The following is a 16,886-nucleotide window of genomic DNA, read 5'->3' as shown; positions in this document are numbered from 1 at the left end:
ACTGTACAAATCCAATATCTCACAAAGTCCCTGGTTCAGCATGAGGAACAGGGAAAAGGTCATGGCTGATAAGATACGGGGACCCCATGTTTGGAGACTTAACAACTTAACTTAGTAACCTTTAGTTAAATTTGGAGCCTTGGCATTTCTAAAAGCATTGTGGTTCCTGACATTCTAACTGACTCAGGCTTAACGCAGTAGAAAAACCCGTGGTCATGTATTGGTATAAATGAGATGTTGTTCTAATCAATTCAGTTACTAAATTCTTTTTTATTAAAATAATTTTAGTTTTTAAAGATAAGAAGATTGTGCTATCTTTACTTAAAATCGTTTTGAGCTGAAATAAATGTTTCTTGTTAAGGTGTGGTAATGCTGTGTGCTTCAAAATCATGGCTCCAATTTAAGGTCCCGTGGTCCTAGGTCCGTGGTCCTTCCTTGGGTCTAGATCGGCAGGAGCCTGGTCTGGCTATGAGGAGTGGATCAAACGAGTGAACTGACAGTGATGTTTCTGGCAATGAACTCAACAGAAAGCAGATGGGGAGCTCATTCCTGTACGCTGGGTCCACTTTTAAAATTGCAGATCCAAACAATGCATTATGCGGGTATCTAATCCCCTGAGCAGTGGTGGTCTCTTCCCCAAATTTCCATAATCCCCTTGTAGTTAAATTTCTCTATGGTAGATATTTTCTGTTTCTTGAACGACCTTCCCCAACGTCGGCCTTTTCCAGGACTTAGTGAATGATGGGGCTTTGTCAGAATGTTTCAGTTGTGACATCCCCAATTCTGAGCTATGTCAGATTGTATGGTTGTCTTTTCTCCATGTTCATTTGAGCAGTGGAGATTTCAAGCTCCAGACTTTGCTACATGGCCCCCTCTTCCTGAAATGCCTTTTGTTTCATCACCAAAATAATGGTGAAAAGATTATGCTCTGGAGCCTAGATGAGCACTTTCCTAGGTCGTATTTTATACAGCTCTTACTTGAAAAGATGGAGTTTGGAAACTCAGTTTCACAGGTTCCTGACACCAATGGTCTATTCGCTAAACTTCCATTAGCAATTGTACCTGCCAGATAAATTGTTGTTAAGGCTACAACAACAACAAAAGAATCTATACTTGTTTGTTAAAAACAAAACCAAAAACAAAACAGAGTTGAACAGAGTCAGAATCATCTAAACAGTTATCTCTTTTTTTATGCACCTAAAGCTACCTTTTATGGAGATTGATCAGTGCTAATATAGTCAGTCCCTTGCCCAAAGGGAAGCCCTGGACACTGAACTAAGGATATAACCCATGGGGTTTCCTTTTTTTTTTTTTTTTTTTTTTAATTTATTTACTTGACAGACAGAGATCACAAGCAGGCAGAGAGGCAGGCAGAGAGAGAGGGGGAAGCAGGCTCCCTGCCGAGCATAGAGCCCAACATGGGCTTGAACCCGGGACCCCGGAATCATGACCTGAGCCAAAGGCAGAGGCCTTAACCCACTGAGCCACCCACGTGCCCCGGATTTCCTTATTTTATAATTAATTCTCAACTGAATTTTTAAAAATATTTTATTTATTTATTTATTTATTTGACAGAGAGAGAGAGAGAGAGAGAGATCACAAGTAGGCAGAGAAGCAGGCAGAGAGAAAAGGGGAAGCATGCTCCTCGCTGAGCAGAGAATCTGATGTGGGGCTTGATCCCAGGACCCTGAGATCGTGACCTGAGCTGAAGGCAGAGGCTTAACCCACTGACCCACCCAGTGGGTTTGTCCAAAATTTTTATTTTAGATATTTGTCTTTCCATGTTCATGGGGAGTCACCAGAGCTTTCTGGCCCTGCCCCTGACCCCAGTCCCACAGATGTGCTTGGAAGTGATTTGTAGGGTCTGCTGGACCAGATGCCTAACTAAAGTTCTATTAAAGATGGGGAGTTCTTCCCTAGCTAACTCCAGGTTGCCCATATAATAATGAAAACAAATCTTTTTTACAACAAAAAACAGCTTACTTCTTTGGATGTCCCCCCTGTCTTGCTTCCTCCCAATTCTCCTTGCAATTTGGCAAAACAAAGCTAGGGCCAATAATTAATGTTTTTTCCTTTCCTCCTTTACCTGGGTTGAACATTATGGACAGAGATTCAAGATGATTTATGACATCATCTCATCACCCAATATGGAAGAGCCATTTACATGAGAAAAGATGTTTCCGGGTAGAAAAGAAAAAAAAAAAAAGGACTCATCTGAAGAATAAAAGCCAATTTTATAAAATGTTAAATGCAACTTTTCACAAAAGTTCAGGATAATATTGTGTTTCGTAGGCTAGACAGAGCAGTTAGGGAAAGAAATATCCAGCTGAAAGTAGGCTTCTGAGAAATAGAATAGGAACTATTAGCTCAGTTAGCATATCAAAAATAGATTCTGCAGAGAAATGAAGACAAAAGAAGGTAAGAACAACCCCCATTAGAGTCTGAAAAAGAATGAAGAGATGAAGACTAGAATATAAAAATGAGAGACAAAGATAACAAGATCTAATAACAGAACTTGTGGAAAAGGCAATAGAGACTGTGCAAGGCAAAAGCAAAACCTAAATTAAAAAAAAAATGAAAAAGTGAATCTCCAAGCTGAAAATGAATGGGATCCTTCCTATCAAAAGGGGTTATAGAAAATTCTAAGAAAAAATAATGGAAAGCTACAGAAACATATGTGTGCATATGCACATATATAAAAACATATAAAACAAATATATGTATTTATAAATTTCAAAAATAGATGGGGAAGAATCCTATAAACATATGGGTATGTTGATTAAACTATTGCTTAGGTATCGTAGAATCCTTTAAACAGTTTCAGAAATGCAAGGGCTCAGAATGTAGAACACCTGATTACCCTTCCTGAAAGAAACACTCCGGCCAACTGAACATAAATAAAAATAAATAATCCAATGATGAGAAAGACATGATAAAAGGAAAATGGTGATGAACAGTGAAGCCATTAAAATATAATAGTATGGGTATTAGTGTTAATAGTATGAGTAAATGAGTAATTTATATGAGTAAAATATAATATATGAGTAATATAATGTCATCATGATACCAAGAAAATGGACAAGTAGCTAGTCAAAGAATATGAAAATTGGAAGGTTGTCAGGGAGAGAGAGAAAATAAGGGCTTACCAAATTTCATATATATATATATTTTTTTTTCCTAACAGAGACAATATAAACAGTTTATCCTCATTAAACACAGAGAAAGTTATATTCCTTTTATACGGTACTCACCTGAATATTTGCTAACAAACAAAATCCAGCTCTGATTAACGTTAAGTGGATCTGGAAATCATGGCAAAGGTTTTAGGCAGCTCTCTTAATTGCCAGGGAGATTGAAGAAAGAGGTTTAGGCAGAGACAGAGGGAGGCAAATCACAAGCAGAATCCTGAGGGGGAACATGATTTGTGTGTTTTCACCAGAACCATCATCCCAGGACCCTTGCCAGCATGGTTGGCACTGCTGCTCTTAACACCATGACCGGCTTTGGGGTCTTAATTACACGGCAGCCCTTGGGAATAAGTTCTGCCTAAAACTGCATCTCCATCTCAAGAGAGTGACCAAAAGTGCAAAGCCTTTGGTGGGGACATCCAACTGGTTGGGCTAACGACATTTGCCTACCTCTTTGCTGCCAAAAGGATTCCTTCACCATCATCTTGGCCCTACCTCCCTATTGACGGGATATATCTGTAGTTTGGAAAACATGTCCATTCCAGGCAAACAAACAGGCACACATGCAATGGTACATATACATCCTCACGTTTTTAGAAATAAAAGAAATAAAACTTTTAGAAATAAAAGTTTTTATTTTTTTTATTTTTTTTTTAAGATTTTATTTATTATTTATTTATTTGTCAGAGAGAGAGAGAGAGAGAGAACAAGCAGGCAGAGGCAGAGGGAGAAGCAGGCTCCCTGCCAAGCAAGGAGCCCGATGCGGGACTCGATCCCAAGACCCCAGGATCATGACCTGAGCGGAAGGCAGCGGCTTAACCAACTGAGCCATCCAGGAGAAATAAAAGTTTTTAAAATAGAAAAGCATTGGGCTATATAAATTATATATATATATATAATAAAATAATAATAAATAATATAAATAAATAAACTATAAATAAATTAAATACAATAAATAATAAAATAATAAAAATAAATTACATATATATATAATGTCAGGAAGAAAGGGAAAGTAAGGGATGTGTGTGTGTGTGTGTGTGTGTGTGTGTGTATTTATTTTTTCCTCCCCTTGAGTCAGGAGTTTAGAGCAGCAAATGGGGACTATCACCCTAAGCATGACGCTTAAAGTCAACATGAGACCTCTCATTTTCTTACCAGCACATCTTACCCCTCCAGAGGTGGACCCCAGTCACATCTACATTTGGCAAGAAGACCAAATGCAGAATTACAAAAATGAATGCTTATGTCTCTAACATAATGAGGCTTCAGATTCAGGTTAACCTAAAATGACTCTTTTCCCAGGGAATTTTACCTAAATGTCAAAAGTTGTGTGCCAGGCCTGGCTCCAAATATTTTCATTGCCACCCTGATCTGGCCTAGAGTCAGGAACATAACTTATAGAGGTTCCAGTTGCAGTGAATATACAGTGAGTCACTTTTATTTTTATAAGGATTTCCCTGCCAAGTTCTAAAACATGGAAACTTACATTAGCACGCTTGAGACAGCACACAGTGTTTGAGGGCCTTCATTGATTTCTGCTTCTCAACACTTTTGGAAATTTAAAATGGCCCTGATTTTCAACTTTTTAAAATATTGTTTTTATTCCTTTGCTAAATCTTGAGGTTTGAAGATGTCAAGATACCATCCTTCTAGTTTTTCTTTTCTTTATTTAGATAATTTTGTGGTTATTCTATGACTATTCTCCTCTATATCAATGACCAATCCCAGAGAATTTTATCTCCAGGATTTTCTGGAAAGATTACATTCTTTTCAAATGTAGATTCTATCCTGATGCTAAAAGTTAGAAAAACGGCTTCCAAGTGGAGACTTTTTTTATTTTTTGAAGCTTTTAATATCTTTGATAGTTACTGTCAAACCTTCTAAAAACTATTTCAACTCATATGAAGACTATAGCACCCAGCTTATGTACCCAAATGTATGATGTTTCTAGAGAAGGTTGATGATGTTTTATTCATTAATCAACAAGTACTTAATGAACTACCTCTGTACCAAGCACACCTCTAGGCACTGGAAACACGTCTTTGTGCAATAAAGACAAAATCCTGCCCGCGCGCACCTTCCATTCCAGTGGGGAGAGGCAGAAAATAAATAAAACAACCCAGTTACAGAGCAGGTTGCAACACAGTAACTGACGTGCAGCAAAACACACAAGAAGGAGGGAAACGGGTTTGTAGCTTTAAATGAGGTGGTTATGAAGGTCTTACTTCCACAACATGACTTTAACACATGGACTTGAAGAATGTGAGCGATGATGGCTGTGACGTCTGGGGAAAGAGCTCTCTGGTCGGAGGAAAGCACCGGTAGAAATAGCATTTGAATGTCCTGTGAAAAGACCACAGGTTCTAAGGATCAGGTAGGGGTCCGTGTGGCCGCCTAGTGGACACAGCAGGTAGGTGGTGATGGCGTTGGTGGTGAACATACCTGAAAGGCAGTCAATGTCCTGTGACTCAGAAAATGGCATTAAGGGGCGCTTGGGTGGCTCAGTGGATTAAGCCTCTGCCTTCAGCTCAGGTCATGATCTCAGGGTCCTGGAATCGAGCCCTGCATCGGGCTCTCTGCTCAGTGGGGAGCCTGCTTCCCCCTCTATCTCTGCCTGCTGCTCTGCCTGCTTGTGATCTCTGTCTGTCAAATAAATAAATAAAATCTTTAAAAAAAAATGAAAGAAAGAAAGGAAGGAAGGAAGGAACAAGGAAGGAAGGAAATGGCATTAAGCTCCCAAGGCCAAGGAGCACTGTGAGGTTCTGTCTGTGTTACACACAGGAGAGAAAGGGGAATTTCAGCAAAAAGGAACCCTCAAGCTGTTCCATCCATGTGGATGGAATGGCGCCATGACACCGGAGAGCTTAATAAACATTGATTGCGTTAATTTAAAGCAAGCTCCTAGATGCAAAGATGTCAGGCTAAGAACTGACAGAGAACACTTTTTTCAGATGTTCATCATCGCTTGAATGTACATATTCTGAAGCCCAAGGAAGGAAGGTTCTGGTTTACTCTACATGATGAGGTGAGATAGGTTTGAAGTTGGGTGTGAGTGAGTAGCCGAGCTAGTCTCCTGGCAGAGCAGGGAGGTTTGAGGGAAATGCCAGAGACAGACAGCCCTGCTGCTGCCCTAGGAACTGGAGAAAATAAATGCTCCCTATGACATGTCAGAGTTGAGAATTAGATACTAGAAGTTAGGGGATCACACAGTCTCCCTTCTGAATTCAGTAGCAACACTTTCCCTTGGCCGAGAGTAAGAATGTGTCAGCCTCTAATCTAACTTTCTCAGCAGATGTCAATAAATATCTGTTGAATTCATCACTCAGGTTTATGCCATATCTAAGCAAAGTTCTTTGAGGCACTTAGTTCCACACCACAACCAAACTCATCTTGTCTAACTTCTCTCAGCAGCTCTAGACAAAAGCTCTTGGTGAAGAATGAAGACTTTGCCAAATTGGCAGCTCCCGGTAGTTTTTTTCTTAGTTTTATAAACCCATGATCCATCTGGATCCTTTCCTGTCTGATAAGGTTTTGATAGACTTGCTTACAAGTTGACTTGCTTGACCTAGAATCTTGTTTTTTGTTTCGTTGTAGGGGTTTTGTTGTTGTTGTTGTTATTTGTTTTTGCTTTGGTCTGTTAGCATACCCATAAAAACCTGATGGGCCAAAAACTATACCTTGATAACACATTGCACATAAAAAGGGAGGAGAGAAACAAGTATTTCTAAGATTCTGCTGTTTCAAAAATAAAGCTACATTATCTTGATTATCATTGGTCACTGCTGTTGGAAGCACGTTCTTTCACAAATGAAGACAATGACTTTGAAGTAAGTCAAGAGCACACGGCTTATCATAGTAATCAGACTGACCGCATTTGAAACTTCATGCTGTTTCCATTCTGGTAATAGCATGTTCTCCAAGCTGAGTTACTCTATCTTGGCTGATAGAGTAATGGGGATTTTTGTCTAGCTCTTTCCTTACAATTCCCCATGACCTCTGTGATATCCCAACTGAAATATCTTCTCTGCCTATGATTCTGTCTTGTTTCTCAAATTCCTCATATCGGTGAAATCCTATGATAATTATCTTTCTCTAATTGACTTATTTCGCTTAGTCATAGGGGAAGGGAGGGGAAAATGAAACAAGAGAAACCAGAGAGGGAGACAAACCATTATAGGCTCTTAATCTCAGGAAACAAACTGAGGGTTGCTCAAGGGGAGGGGCGTGGGAGGGATGGGGTGTCTGGGTGATGGACATTGGGGAAGGTATGTGTTATGGTGAGTGCTGTGAATTGTGTAAGACTGGTGAATCACAGACCCATACTCCTGAAACAAATAATACATTATAGGATAATTTAAAAAAATGGTTATGATGGTTAAAAAAAAAAAAAAGAAAAAAAATTTCTGCCTTTTAACACGAAGCAGAAGCCCAAGGCAAGGAACAGTGGGACACCAAGATAGGGTCAACTCCTCCCTCCCAGGTGTAGGTGAGGCTAAATACCTTATATCTGTCCACATAAGGTCACCTTTATGAACTTGTATTAAGTAACATGGTGATATTCATGAATTATTATTTGAGGACCAGACACAATAATATATCTTCATTCAGTTATGTTAGAGCTAATAACCTGCAGAGCTGAGATTGGACGGAAGTCCACGTGTCCTCCAAGTTCTTGAAATCCATTTTTTCATAATTACGGTCTTTCTTACATTCTTTATGCTTCTGCCTGGATTCTCCCACTTTTCCAAAAACTTTGATATTCTCAATGCTACTAATTGCAACAGAGGAAGTTCTTTTTTTTTAATTTTTTATTTTTTCAGCGTAACAGTATTCATTATTTTTGCACCACACCCAGTGCTCCATGCAATCCGTGCCCTCTCCAATACCCACCACCTGGATCCCCCAACCTACCACCCCCCGCCCCTTCAAAACCCTCAGGTTGTTTTTCAGAGTCCATAGTCTCTCATGGTTCACCTCCCCTTCCAATTTCCCTCAACTCCCTTCTCCTCTCCATCTCCCCTTGTCCTCTATGCTATTTGTTATGCTCCACAAATAAGTGAAATCATGTGATAATTGACTTTCTCTGCTTGACTTATTTCACTCAGCAAAATCTCTCCCAGTCCTGTCTATGTTGCTACAAAAGTTGGGTATTCAACCTTTCTGAATGGATAAGGAAGATGTGGTCCATATACACGATAGAGTATTATGCCTCCATTAGAGAGGGAGTTCTTTGATAACAGAGTGCATTCTCCTGAATATGGCTGGGAGCCCGAGGCAGGGCATTCTTTTTTTTTTTTTAATTCCTAAGAATTTATTTATTTATTAATTTGAGAGAGAGAGAGAGAACTCAAATAAGAGGGAGAGGGATATGCAGGCTCCCCACTTGGCGCTCCATTCCAGGACCCTAGGATCATGACCTGAGACAAAGGCAGACACTTAACCGACTGAGCCACCCGGGCACCCGGGCATGGCATTTTTAAGCAGTATGGTTGGAACATCTCTTCGGCATCTAAGTCCACAAGACCATATTACCCTCTGCCATAGAGGTAAGAGGAGAATGTATCAATTTATTTACAGACCTATTCCCATTTTTTAAGCTTGCAGACTTAAAGGGATTCACGTGGAGAAAGAAAAAATAAGAAAGTGAGTTAGATATTCAGTGCCACTCATGGACTCCCAACCCTACCCCCTACCCTTTGAATAGGATTAAACTGTGAATAGCAATTAAACTAAGAAGCACCCTGAGTTCTGCATCAGATTCTGGAGACACTGGCAGACTGGTTAGCACAGGGCACCTTCTCAGCATTCATGACCAACCCGTATTACCAAGAAGAGAATATACATGAAAATCCTTATGTAAATTTTGTTTTCATATATGAAAGATCATTGTAAATGCAAAACATGCTCATTGCATACTATTAAAAATTATACAGAAATTCTAGGGACACCTGAGCGGCTCAGTTGGTTAAGCATCAGGACTCTTGGTTTCAACTGAGGTCATGATCTCAGGGTTCTGGGATTGAGCCCCACATGGTCTGGCTCCCCACTGAGTGGGGAGTTATGCTGGAGATTTTCTCTCTTTCTGCCTCCGCCCCTCCCTTAGCACTCGCATGCGTACTCACTATTTCTCTATAAAATAAATACATAAATATTTTTAAAAATATACAGCCCCCCTCAACTCTATGGTCAACTCATCGTCGACAAAGCAGGAAAGAATGTCCACTGGAAAAAAGACAGCCTCTTCAATAAATGGTGTTGGGAAAATTGGACAGCCACATGCAGAAAAATGAAATTGGATCATTTCCTTACACCACACACGAAAATAGACTCAAAATGGATGAAGGATCTCAATGTGAGAAAGGAATCCATCAAAATCCTCGAGGAGAACACAGGCAGCAACCTCTTCGACCTCAGCCGCAGCAACATCTTCCTAGGAACATCACCAAAGGCAAGGGAAGCAAGGGCAAAAATGAACTTTTGGGATTTTATCAAGATCAAAAGCTTTTGCACAGCAAAGGAAACAGTGAACAAAACCAAAAGACAACTGACAGAATGGGAGAAGATATTTGCAAATGACATATCAGATAAAGGGCTAGTGTCCAAAATCTATAAAGAACTTAGCAAACTCAACACCCAAAGAACAAATAATCCAATCAAGAAATGGGCAGAGGACATGAACAGACATTTCTGCAAAGAAGACATCCAGATGGCCAACAGACACATGAAAAAGTGCTCCACATCACTCGGCATCAGGGAAATACAAATCAAAACCACCATGAGATATCACCTCACACCAGTCAGAATGGCTAAAATTAACAAGTCAGGAAATGACAGATGCTGGCGAGGATGCAGAGAGAGGGGAACCCTCCTACACTGTTGGTGGGAATGCAAGCTGGTGCAACCACTCTGGAAAACAGCATGGAGGTTCCTCAAAATGTTGAAAATAGAACTACCCTATGACCCTGCAATTGCACCGCTGGGTATTTACCCTAAAGATACAAACGTAGTGATCCGAAGGGGCACGTGCACCCGAATGTTTATAGCAGCAATGTCTACAATAGCCAAAGTATGGAAAGAACCTAGATGTCCATCTACAGACGAATGGATAAAGAAGATGTGGTATATATACACAATGGAATACTATGCAGCCATCAAAAGAAATGAAATCTTGCCATTTGCGACGATGTGGATGGAACTAGAGGGTATCATGCTTAGCGAAATAAGTCAATCGGAGAAAGACAACTATCATATGATCTCCCTGATATGAGGGAGAGGAGATGCAACATGGGGGGTTGAGGAGGTAGGAGAAGAGTAAATGAAACAAGATGGGATTGGGAGGGAGACAAACCATAAGTGACTCTTAATCTCACAAAACAAACTGAGGGATGATGGGGGGAGGGGGTTGGGAGAGGGGGGTGGGGTTATGGATATTGGGGAGGGTATGTACTATGGTGAGTGCTGTGAAGTGTGTAAACCTGGCGATTCGCAGACCTGTACCCCTGGGGATAAAAATATATGTTTATAAAGCTGTTAAAAAAAAAAAGAAAGAAAAAAGAAAGGATGAATCCCCAAGTTTTGTAGCAACATGGACGGGACTGGAAGAGATTATGCTGAGTGAAATAAGTCAAGCAGAGAGAGTCAATTATCATATGGTTTCACTTATTTGTGGAGCATAACAAATAGCATGGAGGACAAGGGGAGATGGAGAGGAGAAGGGAGTTGAGGGAAATTGGAAGGGGAGGTGAACCATGAGAGACTATGGACTCTGAAAAACGATCTGAGAATTTTGAAGGGGTGGGGGGTGGGAGGTTGTGGGCACCAGGTGGTGGGTATTGTAGAGGGCACGGATTGCATGGAGCACTGGGTGTGGTGCAAAAATAATGAATACTGTTATGCTGAAAAAATAAAAAATTAAAAAAAAATATACAGCCCATCAATAATAGGTAACATATGCAAACAACTCAAGCACATGCTTTACCAAAATTTTAAATCCTACATTTGAAAAATATAACATGGTATAACAGCATATAATGCACTTTGGTTTACCATATTCTATATTATAACACACAGTATACAACTTTCTATTTTATCATAGATGGAACTAGCTCATTCTTTTTAATGACTGCATTGTATTCTATTAAATTTATTTTCTCTGCAACATTTCCAGTTTACTATTTTTAAAAACAAAGGTGGAGGTCTTTTATCCATTTTGAGTTATTTTTGTGTATGGTGTAAGAGAATGGTCAAGTTTCATTCTTCTACATATAGCTGTCCAGTTTTCCCAGCACCATTTATTGAAGAGACTATCTTTTTTCCACTGTGTATTTGTTCCTGTTCTGTCGAAGATTATTTGACCATAGAGTTGAGGGTCCATATCTGGGCTCTCTACTCTGTTCCACTGGTCTATGTGTCTGTTTTTATGCCAGTACCATGCTGTCTTGGTGATCACAGCTTTCTAGTAAAGCTTTAAATCAGGTAATGTGATGCCGCCAGTTTCATTTTTGTTTTTCAACATTTCCTTAGCAATTTGGGGTCTCTTCTGATTCCTTAAATTTAAGGATTATTTGCTCCAGCTCTTTGAAAAATACCGGTGGAATTTTGATTGGACGTGAGACAGGAATCCATCAGAATCCTAGAGGAGAACATAAGCAGTAACCTCTTCGATATCAGCCACAGCAACTTTTTTCAAGATATGTCTCTAAAGGCAAAGGAAACAAAAGCGAAAATGAACTTTTGGGACTTCATCAAGATCAAAAGCTTCTGCACAGCAAAGGAAACAGTCAACAAAACAAAGAGGCAACCCACGGAATGGGAGAAGATATTTGCAAATGACAGTACAGACAAAAGGTTGATATCCAGGATCTATAAAGAACTCCTCAAACTCAACACACACAAAACAAGCCATCATATCAAAAAATGGGCAGAAGATATGAACAGACACTTCTCCAATGAAGACATACAAATGGCTATCAGACACATGAAAAAATGTTCATCATCACTAGCCATCAGGGAGATTCAAATTAAAACCACATTGAGATACCACCTTACACCAGTTAGAATGGCCAAAATTAGCAAGACAGGAAACAACATGTGTTGGAGAGGATGTGGAGAAAGGGGAACCCTCTTATACTGTTGGTGGGAATGCAAGTTGGTGCAGCCACTTTGGAGAACACTGTGGAGATTCCAAAAGAAATTAAAACTAGAGCTTCCCTATGACCCTGCAATTGCACTACTGGGTATTTACCCCAAAGATACAGATGTAGTGGAAAGAAGGGCCATCTGTACCCCAATGTTCATAGCAGCAATGGCCACGGTCGCCAAACTGTGGAAAGAACCAAGATGTCCTTCAACGGACGAATGGATAAGGAAGATGTGGTCCATATACACTATGGAGTATGATGCCTCCATCAGAAAGGATGAATACCCAACTTTTGTAGCAACATGGATGGGACTGGAAGAGATGATGCTGAGTGAAATAAGTCAAGCAGAGAGAGTCAATTCTCATATGGTTTCACTTATTTGTGGAGCATAACAAATAGCATGGAGGACAAGGGGAGATGGAGAGGAGAAGGGAGTTGAGGGAAATTGGAAGGGGAGGTGAACCATGAGAGACTATGGACTCTGAAAAACAACCTGAGGGTTTTGAAGGCACGGGGGGGTGGTAGGTTGGGGGATCCAGGTGATGGGTGTTAGGGAGGGCACGAATTGCATGGAGCACTGGGTGTGGTATAAAACCAATGAATACTGTTATGCTGAAAAGAAATAAAGGAAAAAAAAGAAAGTAAACAAACAAACAAACAAACAAAAAAACCAAAGGTGGAATAAACATTTGTATACATATCTTTTTGTTTTTATGTTTCTAAATGTTGCTAGACTTAGACCTACTATGTAGGTTCATTATATAATTCGAAAGATATAAGTTGGTTCACCAAAATTTTGATACTTTAAATTTCTACTGATAGTTAAAAGTAAATGAGTATTTTTTTTCTAAAGTTGTCTAGCTGGGTATGACTTTTTGTGGTCTTTCCAATTGGATGAATAAAACATGATATCTCTTTGTTAAATTCAGATAGCTTCTTTATTGCAAGTTTGATTCTTTTGAGAAATTTTATAAGCAGTGTGTATTTTTCTGTGAATTGCCTATTCATATCTTAATGTAATTTTATTATTGGAATGCAGACTGATTTCTAACTGTCTTCTTGGTTGATTTTTATACACTTAGAGGCATTAATAATTTATTACCACATCTGTTGGAAATATTTTTGCTGGCTTGTCTTTCAAGAGTCACCCTGACTTTTGGTCTTTGTTTATTTGCTTGTTTTTTTGTTATACAAAATGTTAAATTTTAATTCAATTAGAATAATAAATATTCCTTTTCTGTTATTTGACTTAATGATATTCTTAAAAAGAACTTTCCACTTAAAATTTATTTTAAAACATCATCTATATTTGCTTTTATTCCATTAAAATCTCTATATTTATATTTAACTACTTGGGACAGAGAGAAAGTTTGGAATTCAAGCTTTAAAACATTTTTGTATTTATTTACTTTTAAAATACTTATCCTTAAAGTCTAAGGGCTTTACGTACAGTACAGAACTCTCTCACAGAGCTGTATTTGAGGGTGGATAACATCATGAAGTATTTTTATGAATACGTGTTTCACATTTAGTGAATATAACCATGTAAGTAAATGTACATACACATAAAATTGTACTTATAAAAGTATATACACATAATTATATTTAATATTAGGATTATGTACCTATATATAAATATAGTCTCATTTATCCACCAAATATTTTAATTTGCCTTGAACTGATATTTTTTAACCAAAATGTGAATCTAAGAATATTACAAACAGCAAAATTAATTTACACATAGAATTAGAGTTTTACCATTTTGTATTTAATGTAGTTAACTGAAATTTTATGTTAGCTTTTCTGTGTTCAACAAATTTTGAAAATCTCTCTCTTTTTTTTTTATCAAATTGTTTAAATAGGTTGGTTTCATGGTCTATTTCAGGAACCAACCCCAAGAAACATAAACTTAAGATAAATGGAACTAATTACTTAAAATGATGTATTCTGTCCTTTAAAAATTTTTTTCAATATATACTTTATCTCATCCTACTTAATAACATAAACAGACATAACTGAACACATTTGTAAAATAATACCCTCTCCAGTTCATTATCCAGAACACAAACTTAAATCAGTTTATTTTTCAGGTTGATATGTAAATTGATTTTCAAGTGGTGATTTTTTTCATTTCTAATAATTTCCTAATATATTTATTTGCACAAAACCCAAGTACCCTGTAATACAAAGGTAGCAGTTAACCTCATCTTTTGCTGAGAAAATTTCAGAAATGTACATAAAGGAGCCTCAAAAAATTGACCTGAGTTGACTTACTTTGAAAACCAAAATTAAGATTAGAATAGCTTTAGACCATGTGATTTTTTTTGTTTCTTTTAGCTGCTGCTGTTTTCAGCATACTGGGACCAAGAGAAAAGAGAAATGCTGCTAAATGAATATGATTCTACTTATACTTCACCTGATATGTAGAAATTTGTTAATACTTATTAAGCATCTAAGATCCAATATGTGTTCTAATAATGGAAAACAACAAGGCTCAACTCCAAAATAAAGGAGAGAGAGGGAAAAAAAAAAGATTACACCAATAAACAATAATTTGAACTCTGCTCTAAAAAAAAAAAAAGCCAGTATTAATCCTAATAAAATAGATCTCATAATTTGTGGCTTCCCCGAAGTCAAATCTTGAGCTAATAAACATGTAAATTAGATGAAAATATCTCTCCATGGATATTTGCTTAAGTAGTTTCTAAATATCACTTTATGCAGAAAGACATGGTTTATTTTACTATGTTCTTGCAATTTAAAAAGAAAATTCATATTCCAAAGACTATCTAGAACATCCTTTAAATTGTTTTTTTCCCCCTTAGCCCTGCATTTTAAATTAACCAAAAGAAATAAAAAGAAGAACCAGAGAAAAGCAGAGCAATGACAGGATGATTTTATTTTATGTATGAGTCTAAATGAGATTTTAGAGAATGCATACCGTATTCCTTAACTGGATCTGTGTGGTCAAAGACCATTAGGCAACTTTGGAAGATTCCGTAGGGACACCTGGGGCCAGACGTTTCCATCCCACTGGACCGAGTCCACTGTTTGTCTTTCTGCATGGAGAATTAATAAATGTATCAATCTTCTACTAGCGGCCCTGAACTAGGGAACATAAAGGAAATAGAATAAGTGGGGAAAAAAATCGCACATGTGCCTTTTCCTTCCCCCACCTCCTGATCTTCTCTCTTCTGTGCGTTGAAATTATTTTCCCTTCAGATTTTTTCATATTATTCTTTTTCCTCCCCCCTTGTTATTAGTTATGTCTCTTAGCATTCCTGACTGCATTGCCCTTTGTCTGACTTAAAGCGATGTCTCCCAACCTGGACGGGGGCTGTAATTTAAAGGAATTAGCCACCTTTGCATACCTCCTGCTCAGAAGATCAGTCAGTGGCCTTGAAGTGTCCGATTTCATTAAATGATTTTAGTTTCAAGGGGGGAAAAAAATTAAATGGAAAGTTAAGGAAACTGCAGTCAGGAAACAGGTATGGTGCCAACAGCCTCAGAGTGTGGGATTCCAAAAGTCATTTCAACATTTCTGAACTGATAAGCTAATTAATTATTAAAACAGAAACACTCTGACGATACCTATGACCAAGGTTATAAATACACTCCTTTTCAATTCCTCTTTCTTTCTTTTTGTGTTCTGTAACTGCAGAGTTTTGCTTTTAAATTGCACCAAGATGATTCCGAGTCAATTACATAGGTTTCAAATCACAGCAAAGAATCAGAGGAGCTAAGAAAAAATATAAATTGCACTTTTTTTAAAAAGTAACCTTTTTTTTTTCAACATTTAAATCTTTGTTTTATACCACCTGGTTCAAGACTCTGCTGCAGCCAAATTTAGAAATATAGTGATAGGTATTGTCTATACTGAGAGATACCAATGTGAAAACTTTCTCCTCCACCTCTCAGCTTAGAACTACAATAGTTGGTTCATCACTCCTGTTACAAATGGCTAGAAAGTAAAAATACTGAAAACAGCACGAAGCAAAAGTAATGATAATGATAATAATAAGAATATAAACAGTTCTGTGAATTTATTTATAATAATTTATTTGTGTGGGTTCATAGTCTTAAGAACTGGCACCCAAATTCTTCTAAGGCTCTGTTTTCCTTTAGTCAAGTATAATGATTAGTCATTTTGGTGTGAAAACATAGAAAGTGAAGGACAGCACAAATCCAAGAGCTGAACTGCAACATTATCTCTGTGTTCAGTTGTTCTCCTAAAAGGAGAAGAGAAGCAAGCTGGGCGTGGTGATTAGATCTGAGAGCTCGGGTTTGTTGAAATGGCCAAGGTACTTTTAAAGCACAGAAGTAGAACTACTCAGTTTTATATAGTTGGCATCACTATTTAAAAAGTCTATCACATATATAATATAATATAATATAATATAATAATATATGTCTTTTGCTATCAGTTCACTTTTATGTTTCTGGGGGGAGAGGGTTCCTCTTCAGTAGAAATAAGAGAAAAGTACTGAGTGCTTTTCACAGCAGGAAAGGGACAGCATAATATATCCAACAGGTTACAATCAGGAAAATTGATTATTTT

The 16,886-nt window shown here is 38.0% G+C and overlaps 1 long non-coding RNA gene across 2 annotated transcripts; it reads right to left on the bottom strand.

Moving 5' to 3' along the window:
- Nucleotides 1–5,083: 5,083 nt before the first annotated feature.
- LOC125088126 (uncharacterized) lies at nucleotides 5,084–15,817 on the bottom strand. Of its 2 annotated transcripts, none has more exons than XR_007123584.1 (3): nucleotides 15,700–15,817; nucleotides 15,270–15,387; nucleotides 5,084–5,630 (listed from the first exon to the last, which is right to left on the bottom strand). It is a non-coding gene; the product is annotated as an uncharacterized LOC125088126 (long non-coding RNA). The 2 variants fall into 2 exon arrangements; XR_007123583.1 differs by having other exon boundaries at nucleotides 15,270–15,436; nucleotides 15,700–15,809.
- Nucleotides 15,818–16,886: the final 1,069 nt, after the last annotated feature.

This window comes from Lutra lutra, chromosome 16, assembly GCF_902655055.1.
Source record: "Lutra lutra chromosome 16, mLutLut1.2, whole genome shotgun sequence".
NCBI lineage: Eukaryota > Metazoa > Chordata > Mammalia > Carnivora > Mustelidae > Lutra > Lutra lutra.
This window is presented reverse-complemented; position numbering and strand designations above follow the sequence as displayed.